Source organism: Podarcis tiliguerta, assembly GCF_965153285.1.
Source record: "Podarcis tiliguerta genome assembly, chromosome: 6".
In the NCBI taxonomy this organism is placed as follows: Eukaryota; Metazoa; Chordata; class Lepidosauria; order Squamata; family Lacertidae; genus Podarcis; species Podarcis tiliguerta.
In genome coordinates, this window is record NC_139539.1 from 24,395,524 (window position 1) to 24,408,837 (window position 13,314).

The 13,314-nt window shown below is 43.1% G+C and overlaps 1 long non-coding RNA gene across 1 annotated transcript in view; it reads left to right on the forward strand.

Annotated features, from left to right (window-relative positions):
* Positions 1-11,600, forward strand: part of LOC310680474 — a 48,216-nt gene extending 36,616 nt beyond the window's left edge. Inside the window, exons 2-3 of the long non-coding RNA XR_014512802.1 lie at positions 8,631-8,836; positions 11,485-11,600. This is a non-coding gene — a long non-coding RNA (uncharacterized lncRNA). The remainder of the gene's footprint in view (positions 1-8,630; positions 8,837-11,484) is intronic.
* The last annotated feature ends 1,714 nt before the right edge of the window (positions 11,601-13,314 follow it).

Here is a 13,314-nt window from a genome sequence, read left to right on the forward strand (position 1 = left end):
GATATTCTCCCAACCTGCAATATGACACATGCCCTTTCTCAGGTCCTGATTTCCAACAGGTGTTCTTTGCCTCAATTCCAAAGTTTTTGCCTCTATTGTTCTGCTACCATCAGCTCTGGGGTCAGCAGAAATCTTAGGCTCATCTCCAGTCCATATTTTTAGGAGAAAGTGTGCATAACAAATGCATCTGATGGTGAAAAAAGCACCCCAAAATGCATTCCGTTCGGGGAAATTGCTTGCAAAAATGCGTGCATTTGACAAAACTACATTCAAATTGTGCATAGTTATACCTCGAGTTGCGTTTGCTTGACGTTGCGTTTTTTCAGGTTACGAACCCGGCAAACCCGGAAGTGTTTACTTCTGGGTTCGCTGCTTTGCGCATGCGCAGGAGTGATCTGCGCACTTCGCTCATGTGCAGCGCTCTATTGCATCACGCGCACGCATAGAAGCAGCGCTCTGCTTATGGACTTTTTGGGGCATGAACGGCACCCTGGAACGGATCGCATCCGTAAGTAGAGGTACCACTGTACTTTGCGGAATGTATACTAAAATGCTGGTGGATTTTATGGAAACTTTTAGGAAATCAAAGTAATGCAGAAATATGGCAACCTGAATTTAAGATGAAAAATTGAAATAAACCAATATTGGCAGACAGCTGTTTTATGAATTTTATTTGTTGTAAATTGGCAACCAATTTTAGCTGAAAAGCAGAATATAAATATAAGGAAAAAATTGTCTTGCTTTTATACCAGTTTCTGCATACTGCCTTTCAGAGGCATGAAATAATAGTCTGAAGAGGCAGAATAACTGTACTGATAGAATAACCTAAGTCTCCCACTGGATTTTATTGTGACATCAAAAAACAGTCATTCCTTCCACATCCTGCAAGCTTCCCTCTCTTAAAGTCTTAGTTTCTGAACTGGGCAGATACATATTTCAGAGTTACCTCTTAATACAATTATAGTTCATTTAGCCAGCAATTACAGTAATAGGAAGATTGGCAACCATTGTCATTTAGACAGAGGAAAATCAATGCTAGCAGTTTCGTTTTCCATCATGCAAAAGGCTTTCTCAATAAAGAGACCTAGCAGTGATGCTAAGAGTTTAAGCCAATCCTGCTTTTCTTGAAATGATTTTATAATACATGGAAAAGTTATCTCTCTCTCTCTCTCTCTCATTTCAGAGGGCATAGACAAGCATCCAGAGATTTCATGTATTCTTTCATTGTGTTTGTTATTTTATTTTACTAATGACAATGCAGGTTAAGACCTCCAGATCTCAGTTTCATGATGCACTTTCTATTTCAGATAAAGTAGAGTAGAACTTTGTACCACACCACTGTCTGCAAGATATGGCCTTCTTGGTGATGGTGCCTGGACAATGCAAAGGTCTACACCAGAAATTACATTTAGCTTAGTTCCTGTTTTTGTCCTAGGGAAAACCATTCTAGTCCAGAGGAACAATTTCTCTCTCTCTCTCTATGCAGTGGTTAAGCTATTTCATTTGTTGTTCTGCATTCTAAATTAGTTTATTGGTTGTTGCTTTACTATTTATAAATGGTATGTTTCTGTTTTTGTATTAACCCTTAGATGCCTTTGCCCCACATGTTAGGTGGGAAAGTGGGCTAATATTTTTAATAAATAAACAGATAGGTGTTATTTATTTATTTCATAAAATTTATACACTGCTTGATTGTTAAAAAAGTACTCAAAGCAGTTTACAAAAAGATAAAACAAGAAAATCAAGAAAAAAAATCAATACTTTAAAACATGCAAAATTCAAGATGATAAAACAGATTAAAATTACGTCAACAGCTGCTGGATAGGCTTGCCTTAACAAAAATGTGCAGTGAATCATACAGTGAAGGTGCCTGCTTGATATCAGCAGACAAGGAGTTCCAAAATGTAGGCGCTGCCATACTAAATGATCATGTTTCTGCAGATGTTACACATCTGTAAGGGGGAAATGTAGACCTTATTTACCAAAGGCCTGGATAAGTATCTTGAAATATTAGCTGAACTTACATGCATGCTTAGCTATTTGATCTGGCTAGTTACAGTGCAATGCAGTACAGGTCTATTTATAAATAAGCATAGCTGATTTATGTGTGGTTTATTCACAAGTAAGTAGGTATAGAACTGCTGCATCAGTTAGCAGATTCGGTGCAAACTGCAAACTTGCAACCTGATTCTATACTGCACTTTGAAATCCCTTTAGAGTAAAATATGTCATTCCCAAATTGCGTATTCTGTTGAAAGATTGGGGTCACAGAAGGAACACTTGGCACTGGGAGCACTTGGCACTGGGATCTACGAGAAAAGGTGCCCCTGGATTTTTTATTTTATTTTAAGAGAGGGGTTTTTTAAAATTCATTCCACACGTCTGCTAGGAAGTGGGAGCTTCCCTTATGCTGTTTAAAGGAAATGTTTAAAACACTCCTGATGCTGAAAAGAGTCACATCAGTGTGGAGATAAATGATGTTTTTGCTGGTTGCCAAACTTCTGCTGCAGAACAGTCTCCTGGCACTGAATATTCTTAGTTCGATTAATATTACTGAATTTCCTCTTTGAACCACTTGTCTCTTGATGGTGCTATCTTTGGACACTGCACTGCCTTGTTCTCTTGATGAATTATTTGAATCCATCATCCAGGAGTCTGATTCCTCCAAGGATGGGTTAGAGTTATGTACCATCAAGAGGATAGGTATTGATAATGTAGCCTTGGATTCTCTGTTGCTAATGGGAAAACCTATCAGAAGGACTCACATTCCTTTCTATAATGAAAAACAATGGGTGGGTTCAGATTACCTATGGTCACACATTGTGCTTCATGGCTAACTGGTCCCTGGTCTCCCAAGGCCAAGTTTGACTCTTGTATCAGTAACTTTTAATCCCATTAATTCACACAAACACCAGAAGCAGTGCTGTTTTTCTAGAGAAAGAGGTGCTGTAACTTACCATGAACACCTCCCTCATTCCCTTAGAATGGCAATGGTGCCTACCTGAGAGGTGCCAGAACTGAGTTCCAGTGAGTTGCAGTGGATAAAAAGCCCTGGCCTGAAGATTATTGTGGTTGTTCATGAACCTTTTCTTCAACACTGTAGATTTTTTTGTGACTCATAGCAAACTTCCAACAATATTTTTGTGACTTATAGCAAAATTCCAACCATGCCTACTTGGAAGTAAGTCCTATTGAATTTTAGGGGGGGTTTCCCAGGCGAGTGGGGTTAGGATTGCAGCCTTAATCATCAACTGAAGGTGTTGCAGTTAAGTTTAGCTAATCAGAAACTTTAGCTGAATAAGGAGTAGTAGATTCTAGCATATCTCTGGCTTTGTGTGTACAAACAAGATGATGTCTAATGGCAGAAATAAAGTAGTATTTATTATGTATACTGCTGTAAAGGAAATTCCACTCCATGCATTTTAACTTGATGAGAGAGCTGACTCTACTAAATCATACATATTGCAGTGATGGCCAAAGCGGACATCGAACAATAAAACAAATGCCTGAAGAATTTAAAATAGAGCTGGAGACAAAAGTAATATCAAGCACTTCCTGCTCTGGAAGTTGAACTTGGGGATGGATCGAATAGATGGAAGAGTCTCCTGTGTGGCTCAGGAAGGGTTCCCAGTTTTGGTATGACTCAACAAGAGTGCAGATGGTGACAGCAGCCACGAAATTAAAAGACGCCTGCTTCTTGGGAGAAAAGCAATGACAAACCTAGACAGCATCTTAGAAAGTAGAGACATCACCTTGCCAACAAAGGTCCGTATAGTAAAAGCTATGGTTTTCCCAGTAGTGATGTATGGAAGTGAAAGCTGGATCATAAAGATGGCTGATCGCCGAAGAATTGATGCTTTTGAATTATGGTGCTGGAGGAGACTCTTGAGAGTCCCATGGACTGCAAGAAGATCAAACCTCTCCATTCTGAAGGAAATCAGCCCTGGGTGCTCACTGGAAGGACAGATCCTGAAGCTGAGGCTGCAATACTTTGGCCACCTCATGAGAAGAGAAGACTCCCTGGAAAAGACCCTGATGTTGGGAAAGATGGAGGGCACAAGGAGAAGGGGACGACAGAGGACGAGATGGTTGGATAGTGTTCTTGAAGTTACCAACATGAGTTTGACCAAACTGCGGGAGGCAGCGGAAGACAGAAGTGCCTGGCGTGCTTTGGGCCATGGCGTCACGAAGAGTTGGACACGACTAAACGACTAAACAACAACAATAAGAGTGGAGGTCCATTGAGACTGGTAGGGTGGAAGTCAATGAGACTAACCATAGATAGAGGCAGAGCCAACAGCAGGCAGAACCAGGGCCACTAACAGGTTCCACCCCCCTCCATACTGAATCTTACAACAGTAAGACTAAGGAGGAAGAAGCTGGCCAACAGAGCTATCCCCTGGACTGGTTGTAAGGAAGGAAAGTAAGCAGGGGGTGGGGCTGTTTGAGGGCAGTGCCCCACTTACCTGAATGGACCAACCTCCACTGCTCAGCAACATATCAATACTACAAACAAGGCATCCTCAACATGGCACCCTCCAGATGTTTTGGACTACAACTCCCATCAGCCCCAGGCACCAAAAAGAGTACAGCAAAGGGGCCCGCCTGATGTCAATAGGCAGGGCGTTCCAAAGTGTGGATGCTGCCACATTAAAAAATTGATTTCTTCCAAGAGCAGAACAAGTAGTAGGTGGCACCTGAATGAACGAATCAATTTATTGTGTTCACAGAACAGATAAAGTGGCACCTGTAAAAGTGCCAGTTCTGCAAACCAAAATGCTTGAGTGGGGATATATGGAGTAAGGTGACGTTTCAAGTAAATTGATCCCAAGCTATTATGGCCTTGATGTACTAATAGCAACATCGGCAGCTAAGCAGGTAATAACCAGTGCTGGTTATCTGAGCAGAAGTGGTATATATCCTGTAAGAGTCTCACTCCTGCCAGAAATTGTGTCACAGCTTTCTGGGCTAACTGCAGCTTGTAGATGAAGTGCAAGGGAAGACTCACATAGCGTGCATTGCAGTAATCCAATCTTGAAGCAATCTTGAAGCAGTGGCCAAGCTCTCCCGGTCCAGGAAGGACGAAAGCTATTGCACCAGTCACACTGGACCAAAGGCTCTTCTAGCCACAGAGGCTATCTGGGTCTCCAGTGACAAATGTGGATGCAGAAACACCCACAGAGTATGAGCCTGCTGCTTCAGAGGTAGTGTAATCCCACGCAGAGTAGGCAATTGACCAATTTCTTGCACACTTCCTTGTTTCTTGGTCCCTCCAAATTAGCTATCAGAAATCCACACTTGAATTTGCTGTTTATTATACAGTACGACGTGGGTGGCGCTGTGGGTTAAACCACAGAGCCTAGGACTTGCCGATCAGAAGGTCGGCAGTACGAATCCCTACGACAGGGTGAGCTCCCGTTGCTCGGTCCCAGCTCCTGCCCACCTAGCAGTTTGAAAGCACGTCAAAGTGCAAGTAGATAAATAGGTACCGCTCCAGCGGGAAGGTAAACGGTGTTTCCGTGCGCTGCTCTGGTTCGCCAGAAGCGGCTTAGTCATGCTGGCCACATGACCCGGAAGCTGTACGCCGGCTCCCTCGGCCAATAAAGCGAAATGAGCACCGCAACCCTAGAGTCAGTCACGACTGGACCTAATGGTCAAGGGTCCCTTTACCTTTACCTTTATACAGTATGATATGAATAACTGTGATGAGAGAAGAGCATGGATCTAGTTAAAAATTAGATATTGGCTACTACTGACAAGTAACTAAAATTTACTTTGAACATCTCTATTGGCTGATTAATTCTAAAAGTGCTTTTACTGTCAAAGCCATGATAAAATGAACATTCTTCTAGACAGTGTGGCGCAGTATATATGATTTAGGATATAGACGTTAGGTTCATATCCTTACTCAGCCTTAGACTGATTGTACTCTGCAGTGACAGACTTAGGTCCCTAACTGTAAAATGGGAATAACAATAGGCTACTTCAAAGGATTGTGAGGGCAGATCAGACGGAGATTCTAAAGCATTTTGAACCTTGAACATACTGCACATATTCTGTATCCACCAGTTCATTCTATCACTAGTAGCCAATGTGGAGCCTTCTAGAGGTTACTGGACTCCAAATCCCATCAGCCCCACCCAACATGGCCAATGGTCATAGTTGACTGGAGTTGTAGTCCAGTATCATTTAGAGGGTGCCATATTGACTACCCCTGCTCTAGTGGCATCCCTTAGCAGGACCAAGAAATTGAACCCAGAAGGAAGGCTATGCAAGTGAAGTCCCTCAGTTACATAACAGGAGTCAATTTGATTCATATGGGGTGGGGGGAGGACAAATTTGAGGGTTGGGTAAAACCCTAGAGTCAGCAGGAGTGGGTAGAACCATATTTTTTGCTCTCAATAACATATATATATGCTTTATTATAAATAAACAAACTATTATAAAAATATTCCACAAATAATAAATAAATAAATAAATAAATAAATATCACAAACACTCTTGCTGGTTAATATTACCACTTAGTTTTGTGTTGTTGTAAACCACCGCATACAGAAATCTTCTATGCAAACTTTATAGGACACTTCCAAAGGGACTTGTTCCCTTGGTCAGTATCTACCTGGATTGTAGTGAGCTGTGATGATGAGGCTGTATCATATGACACGTATTCCATCATTGGAGAGGGAGAGGGAGAAAAGACAGGGGTTCAGATGGGGCTGAGAGTGTAACATGGTACTTACAGGTTCGGTCTTGACTTCTGACTGAAACCTCTTTGCCATCCGTCCAGGGAATATACTGTAAAGGCTGTGATTTATTGCTGTGTTATCATGCCTGTCTGCCTCATTACAGACTCTGAATTTTATCAGGCAGCTTGTCCTGCAGTGTCTGGTGAGCAATTACTAAGGCCTGGAAGGAAGCTTGAAATATTTCGCTGAGCATCACCAATACGACTGTTTCGGAGCCACTGTTAAAAAATAGCAGTTTCATATGGACAAAACAACTTGCCTGGCAGCTTTACATACGACCTTTTGGGGGCTAGTTTGCATGTCATGTGTATTTAGGGAGTACTCAACAAACATATGGCAATCAGCGTGCAAAGTGGTGTGGGCAACCACTCTGCAGAAATCTTAGCCACAGTCTGATTGCTACCCTATCAAGCGATTGCTCTGCGGTTGACAACAGTAAATGTATATGACATGAAGCTGGGCCAAGACTGGTCCCATGATAGGTGGACTGGAACTGATTCAATGCGAAAGCAGCAAAAGGCTTAACTTGGACGTGAACAGGATGCTTGCTCTTTTCATAAAGTGGAGGAGCAGGCACACATATAAGATAACACTAAAAGGTGGGAACTGCACAAACTGATTTGCACAGCAGTAGTGGGGATGTAGGATTCCTACCCCACTCAGATTCTGAAGCGGACTTACCTGATGCGATCCACGCTCGGTTTCTCATTTTCCCTGTCTTAAGTTCATTCTTCCATATTTGTGCATCAGTTTGTGGGCCCGTGGGCCTCCCTGGGGTGCTTGGGAGCTGCGTGATGTTTGTGCGATCTGGAATGGTGTGTGTGTGTGTGTGTGTGTGTGTGTGTGTATTATCTCCACCAGCATACATTTACTTGGCTGTGCTGCGTCGTGCTGTTGGTGCGTGTGGCTGTGCAATTGGCAGGGAGTTTGGTGACTGTGCCTACCGCATGTGAGGTGCCTGCAGCATTCCTGATTGCCTGCATTCCTGTGCTGGCATTTTGGTTATGCTTCCCATGAGCTATCTCTGTGCAATCTTGCAGTTTGTACACACCTGGTATGGGTGCCTGGGACTTCAATCCTGAGCGTCTACAGGTGTGTGCTACATCCATAGCAATGCTGGCTGTGGTATCTCTCTGTGTTGGAGGCTCACTCCCACTCCACTAAGCTGGGGCTGGCTCAGCTGGCATCTGTCACTCCCTGGGCCTCTTGAATGGGCCCCACAACCAGTGGACCTTTTGGCCAGTTTAACGTAGGCTGGTGTAAGTTAAACCAGCTTTCTGTGCTCAGGATGGTCCAGCAAAATGTAAAGGCTACTTCATTCTGTGGGTGGTAGCCCATAATTGAATTCTCCTCTGTACAAAATATCCCCCAAGATAGAAAATTAGATTACAGGGTGATATGTAATCACTAACAGGCTAGTTTTCTAGGAGCAGGGTTTTTAAATGGAGGAGCAATCAATCATATGGCTCCTCAACTGCACTCTCGGTTGTACAGCCAAGACACAGTTTTGACACCTACCTCCCCCCCCCCGCCATCCCTGCACCTCCCTCCCTCTCTCTCTCACACACACACACACAGACATTTCCTATGAGACGAGATTCTTGAAAGTTTCTCCACATCTTGGAAGACTTCTTTTCATTAAGGAGCAGCTTGGTGCTCCAGTGACATGATTTGTAGCTCCCAGGTTCGAAAGGCTATAATTTCTCATGACAATTAGCAGCAGCCCTATATTTCTGACATATTCTGTGTTGTGAACAACAACTTACACCACAAGGTGCTTTTAAGAATTGTGCTTTTGTGGATTACAAAGGTTTCACCACCCTCTTTCTTCTTTCTTTTTAATTCCCCCCCCCTCCCCGCTTATTTGACAATTTCTTTCCACAGTCAATGGAAATTAATGTCAGAGGTTAGAGAGGCGATACACAATAATCCACCCAGCTAAGGAAACGCTCTATGAAAAGGAACATGTATGAAGTCCTACAGGAATGTTCAATGCTACAAAGGAAAAGCTTCAGTGTTTGCCTTTTGGTGAAGTGATTTCACCTTCCACTTCTCATATAATCCTCTGGCAGTACTGTAGGGAAGTAGTTGTTGCTCACCATTCAATTAATAAGAGTGAATAATATTTGTTTGTACATTGGCTTGCCCAGAAAAGCATAGCAGACCTCTAGTATATTTAAGGTGAATTTAGGAGAATTTCACTTAGTCTGCATTTTAAAGCAAATGAACCTAATTCATGGTTCCAGGACTTACATGTGGATTCGAATGTATCTAACAATCAAACTGCACACACCTCCAAATTTTATGATACCGTTTCGCTTGTATTTTATGGAGGAAATGTTACATAAATCCATATTTGGGGGCAAAATCAATATTTTAAAAAGTGCATACAATGCATATTTTGGGGAGGAAATGTACAGCATGCATATTTTAGGGGGAAATGCATAAAACATGAACAATATAAATGTAATTTTTGCCTTTGTTTTTTTTAAAAAAAAAAAAATCATGTGGAATGGATCTAAGACTAAATGCATGTGAAACTGACACGCAACAGCAATATACAGAAAATGTAAACAGAAATATATCCACCCCAGTATATAATAAAGTAGATCAATTTGTGGAAGGGCTTTATAAAACAGGCCAGAGTCTGTTCGCAGCAGCAGGGTTGTGGCCAAGTCAAGTTCACTCCTGGGGGGGGGGGCAGGGGAGGGATACCATTATTTATATTTAACAGACCCCTGTGGTATACCTTAGGGTCTTAAATTTCAGCAGCACCCTGTGAGACACCACAATCCCTTCCCCCCAGTCCCTTGTCTTCCAATCTACTTCATAGTTGTGGCACCCCCTGCGGCAGCACCAGGGCCGAGCACCCAGTGCAACCACACCAGACACACTCCCCTAAACCTGCCTCTGAACCATCCTTAAAAAAAGGTTAAATAACACGTTTTTTCCCCCATCGCAAAACTAGAAGCTGCTTGTAGATTTGGGGGGAAATTGCTCATTCTCATTCACACTGATCCAGCATATTGTCTTTGTGAGAAACCTCCAACTGATAACTCAAAACTTCATTGTACACTGGTTGCAGTTTCCAAACACCTTTTAAGGCATCTCTATGCACAATGTGGACGCGGGTGGCGCTGTGGGTTAAAGCCTCAGTGCCTAGGGCTTGCCGATCGAAAGGTCAGCGGTTCGAATCCCCGCGGCGGGGTGCGCTCCCACTGTTCGGTCCCAGCGCCTGCCAACCTAGCAGTTCGAAAGCACCCCCGGGGGCGGGGGCAAGTAGATAAATAGGGACCACTTACTAGCGGGAAGGTAAACGGCGTTTCCGTGTGCGGCTCTGGCTCGCCAGAGCAGCGATGTCACGCTGGCCACGTGACCCGGAAGTGTCTTCGGACAGCGCTGGCCCTTGGCCTCTTGAGTGAGATGGGCGCACAACCCTAGAGTCTGTCAAGACTGGCCCGTATGGGCAGGGGTACCTTTACCTTTACCTTATGCACAATGTGGACACAGGTGGCGCTGTGGGTTAAACCACAGAGCCTAGGACTTGCCAATCGGAAGGTCGGCGGTTCAAATCCCCACGACAGGGTGAGCTCCCACTGCTCGGTCCCTGCTCCTGCCAACCTAGCAGTCTGAAAGCACATCAAAGTGCAAGTAGATAAATAGGTACTGCTCTGGCAGGAAGGTAAATGGTGTTTCCGTGCGCTGCTCTGGTTCACCAGAAGTGGCTTAGTCATGCTGGCCACATGACCTGGAAGCTGTATACCGGCTCCCTCAGCCAATAAAGCGAGATGAGCACCGCAACCCCAGAGTCGGTCATGACTGGACCTAATGGTCAGAAGTCCCTTTACCTTTACCTTTATGCACAGTGTATTACAGGAGTCTAAACTAAAGGCTTGAGTATTATCATTACCCACAATAGCCAGATATTTGTCTTCCAGAAAATGGGGACAGCTTACCATATAAGACAAGGGCAAGGCTTTTTATTTCTTCTTCCTTGCTCCCACCCACCCGTTCCATTTGTGCCCATTGCTTTCAGCCATTTCTGATTTCAAATCAAGTGTGTGAGTCTGAAACTGTTGCCTTCTGCCTTATTAGAACTGGGGTGTGTGGGAATTACACCAACCAAGCTATTTGTAGGTCACGGTTCTCCAGTGTCAGTGGAACCCATCAAGACCGAGTGGTTTTTCTTTTGCCCAGTAGGATCCATATATCTCATTAATGTAAAGGAAAGTCAGAAGTACTAATCAAAGGAAGAAATGACCCATAGAAATAGTTAGCTTGATCCTGTGGCAGCAGAGAACCTCATTTTTTCCATATAAAATGATGGGTCTGGGAAGGAATGTTCATCCACCAGCCTCTTGCTCTGATTGGCGTGTGTGTGTCTGAAGACTTTATAATGGGCAGTTATAAATAAAAAAAGCTTTAAATAATCAATTGGTATTTAAATAGTATATATCAACCATCTTATTAAAGCTAACTGTTGAGAAAGAACATGCTGTTTGACATTAAAGATAGGGGCACCACCAAACAGCCACAAAATTCCAGCTCATTATATGTCATGACTTTTATTATGGGATTTAACAGGTTAGGCAACAGTCTGGGAGAAGTTAGGCACAAACCCAGCTTTCTCGATGGCCTCTTTATGTAGTCCTGCATTTCAAGTTTGAAGTGCCTTTTTAAACAACAGCCACACTTTGTTTTCTTTGGCTTCTGAACATGTTTTACAAGGGATCCCCAGCTTTCAAACGAGTTCTTCGGACCATACTCCGAAAAGGAAAGAGCATCAAAACTAAATCAAGAGCAGCTTTTATGGTCTCATTGTTGGACTATTACGGCGTTTTCAGTGGTTCAGGACAAGCTGCCTGGAAAAATATACCATCCAAGTCTATGTCTACATGAAATTAAATGGAAAAAACTATTACAAATGTGTTGCTCTTTCCTTGTTTCACCCTCCCTCCATTTAACTCCAGGCTGAAGGTCTCTCAAAATTTCATCATGGGAAGTTGCCTTATACGGAGTAAGAATGAAGGATAAATAACAATGAGGATTCCTAGATAGCAGTACATAAGTCGGGTCCTCCATCATGGAGGGCACGTGTTGCAGTGAGATCACCAGACACTACCTCCCTGTTGTGGGGCGGGACCATTTGGATGGCCACAGCACCCCATTGGTTGCCCCTCTGTTGCTGGGGCAGAAATTTGGTCAGTTCGATTGGCTATTGGCTGCTGAGGGGCTACTTAAGCTGCTGCACATTGCTGGAGCGTTTCGCTCTCTTGCAACATGCAGCGGATCACCCACCCTCCTCTCCCTATATTTAGGGTTGCTCTTATGGTCCTGCTATGCCTGTCTAGGAGTCGTCTGTTTTGGAGCAGGGGCCTGGTAGGAATTTTGCCATTTGGCTGATTGGCTGGTGCCACTTGGTTTTTGCCTACCATGTAGCAAATCGTCACAAATTTGTGCCAGAGCCACTGGGAACATCTGGGGTGAGCTGTAAGATCGAAGGAGTTCTTGCTCCCCCAGGATGTTTTCCCTTACTAACACATGCTAGTGCCCAGTGTCAGTCCTGTTCCTGCCACCATGCAGGCTCAGGTAGTCTGGAACCAATGCCTAAGCATCGGCTCACATGCTGTAATCAATAAAGTTGTGCCCAAAATTGAATGCCAAAAATCTTAAACTAAAATCTGTGCCTATTGTGTCCTTCAATTGGAGGGTGGCTTTGGGGGTCTTCACACACAAACAACAAGACCCAAAAGGTGAAAATGGTATTGTATTAAACCCTGAGAACATAGATATCACAAAATTGCAGCTAGTATAAATTACAGTTCATGGAAGTGGTGTTTATTGTTAGCAGCTTACAACTAACAATCTACAAACAGAAAAAGCAGTTGAACAAGCAAAATAACGTTTATTGACTAGTATTACACACGGAGGACTTGGATTCATTTCCTCAGGTGTGTGGTGCTAGCACTCTTCCCAAGAATGCTGCATTAAATGTATGGGACTGAACGAAAAACTAATTAGTCAAAATGGACTTTTAACCAGTGTTCCATATTCTGATATATAGCACACTCTCTTGTTTAAGGAACATTATATTTCATATATATTTATGTTTATACAATTTATACACCACTTGATTGTAACAACAACAACAACAACAACAACAGCCCATTTTACCAGTCATTATTTATGGTTGTTGCTCTTTTCAATCTGCAAACGATACGTAATTTATTACTCTCCTCCCTCCACAATTTAAAAGGTGTTTGCTTTGCAATGAAATGAATTGCCTTTGCCCTGAAATGGTAAGGAAATAATTACATCATTAATTATTTTAATTTCATAACTTATGTTAATTACATAAATAATTATGGACATTATGTTAACAGCAAAGAGTGAGATGAAGAATGTAGTATTGGGTGGGAAATGGACTGCATAGAAACAGAAACAGCACTAATTGTGACAAAGGCAAGTTAGAATCGAAGTCACGGCCTCCCACATCCTTAGCAACAGCTAACAAGAGTCATAAAGTCATAGAATTGTAGGGTTGGAAGGGACAACGAGGGTCATCTAG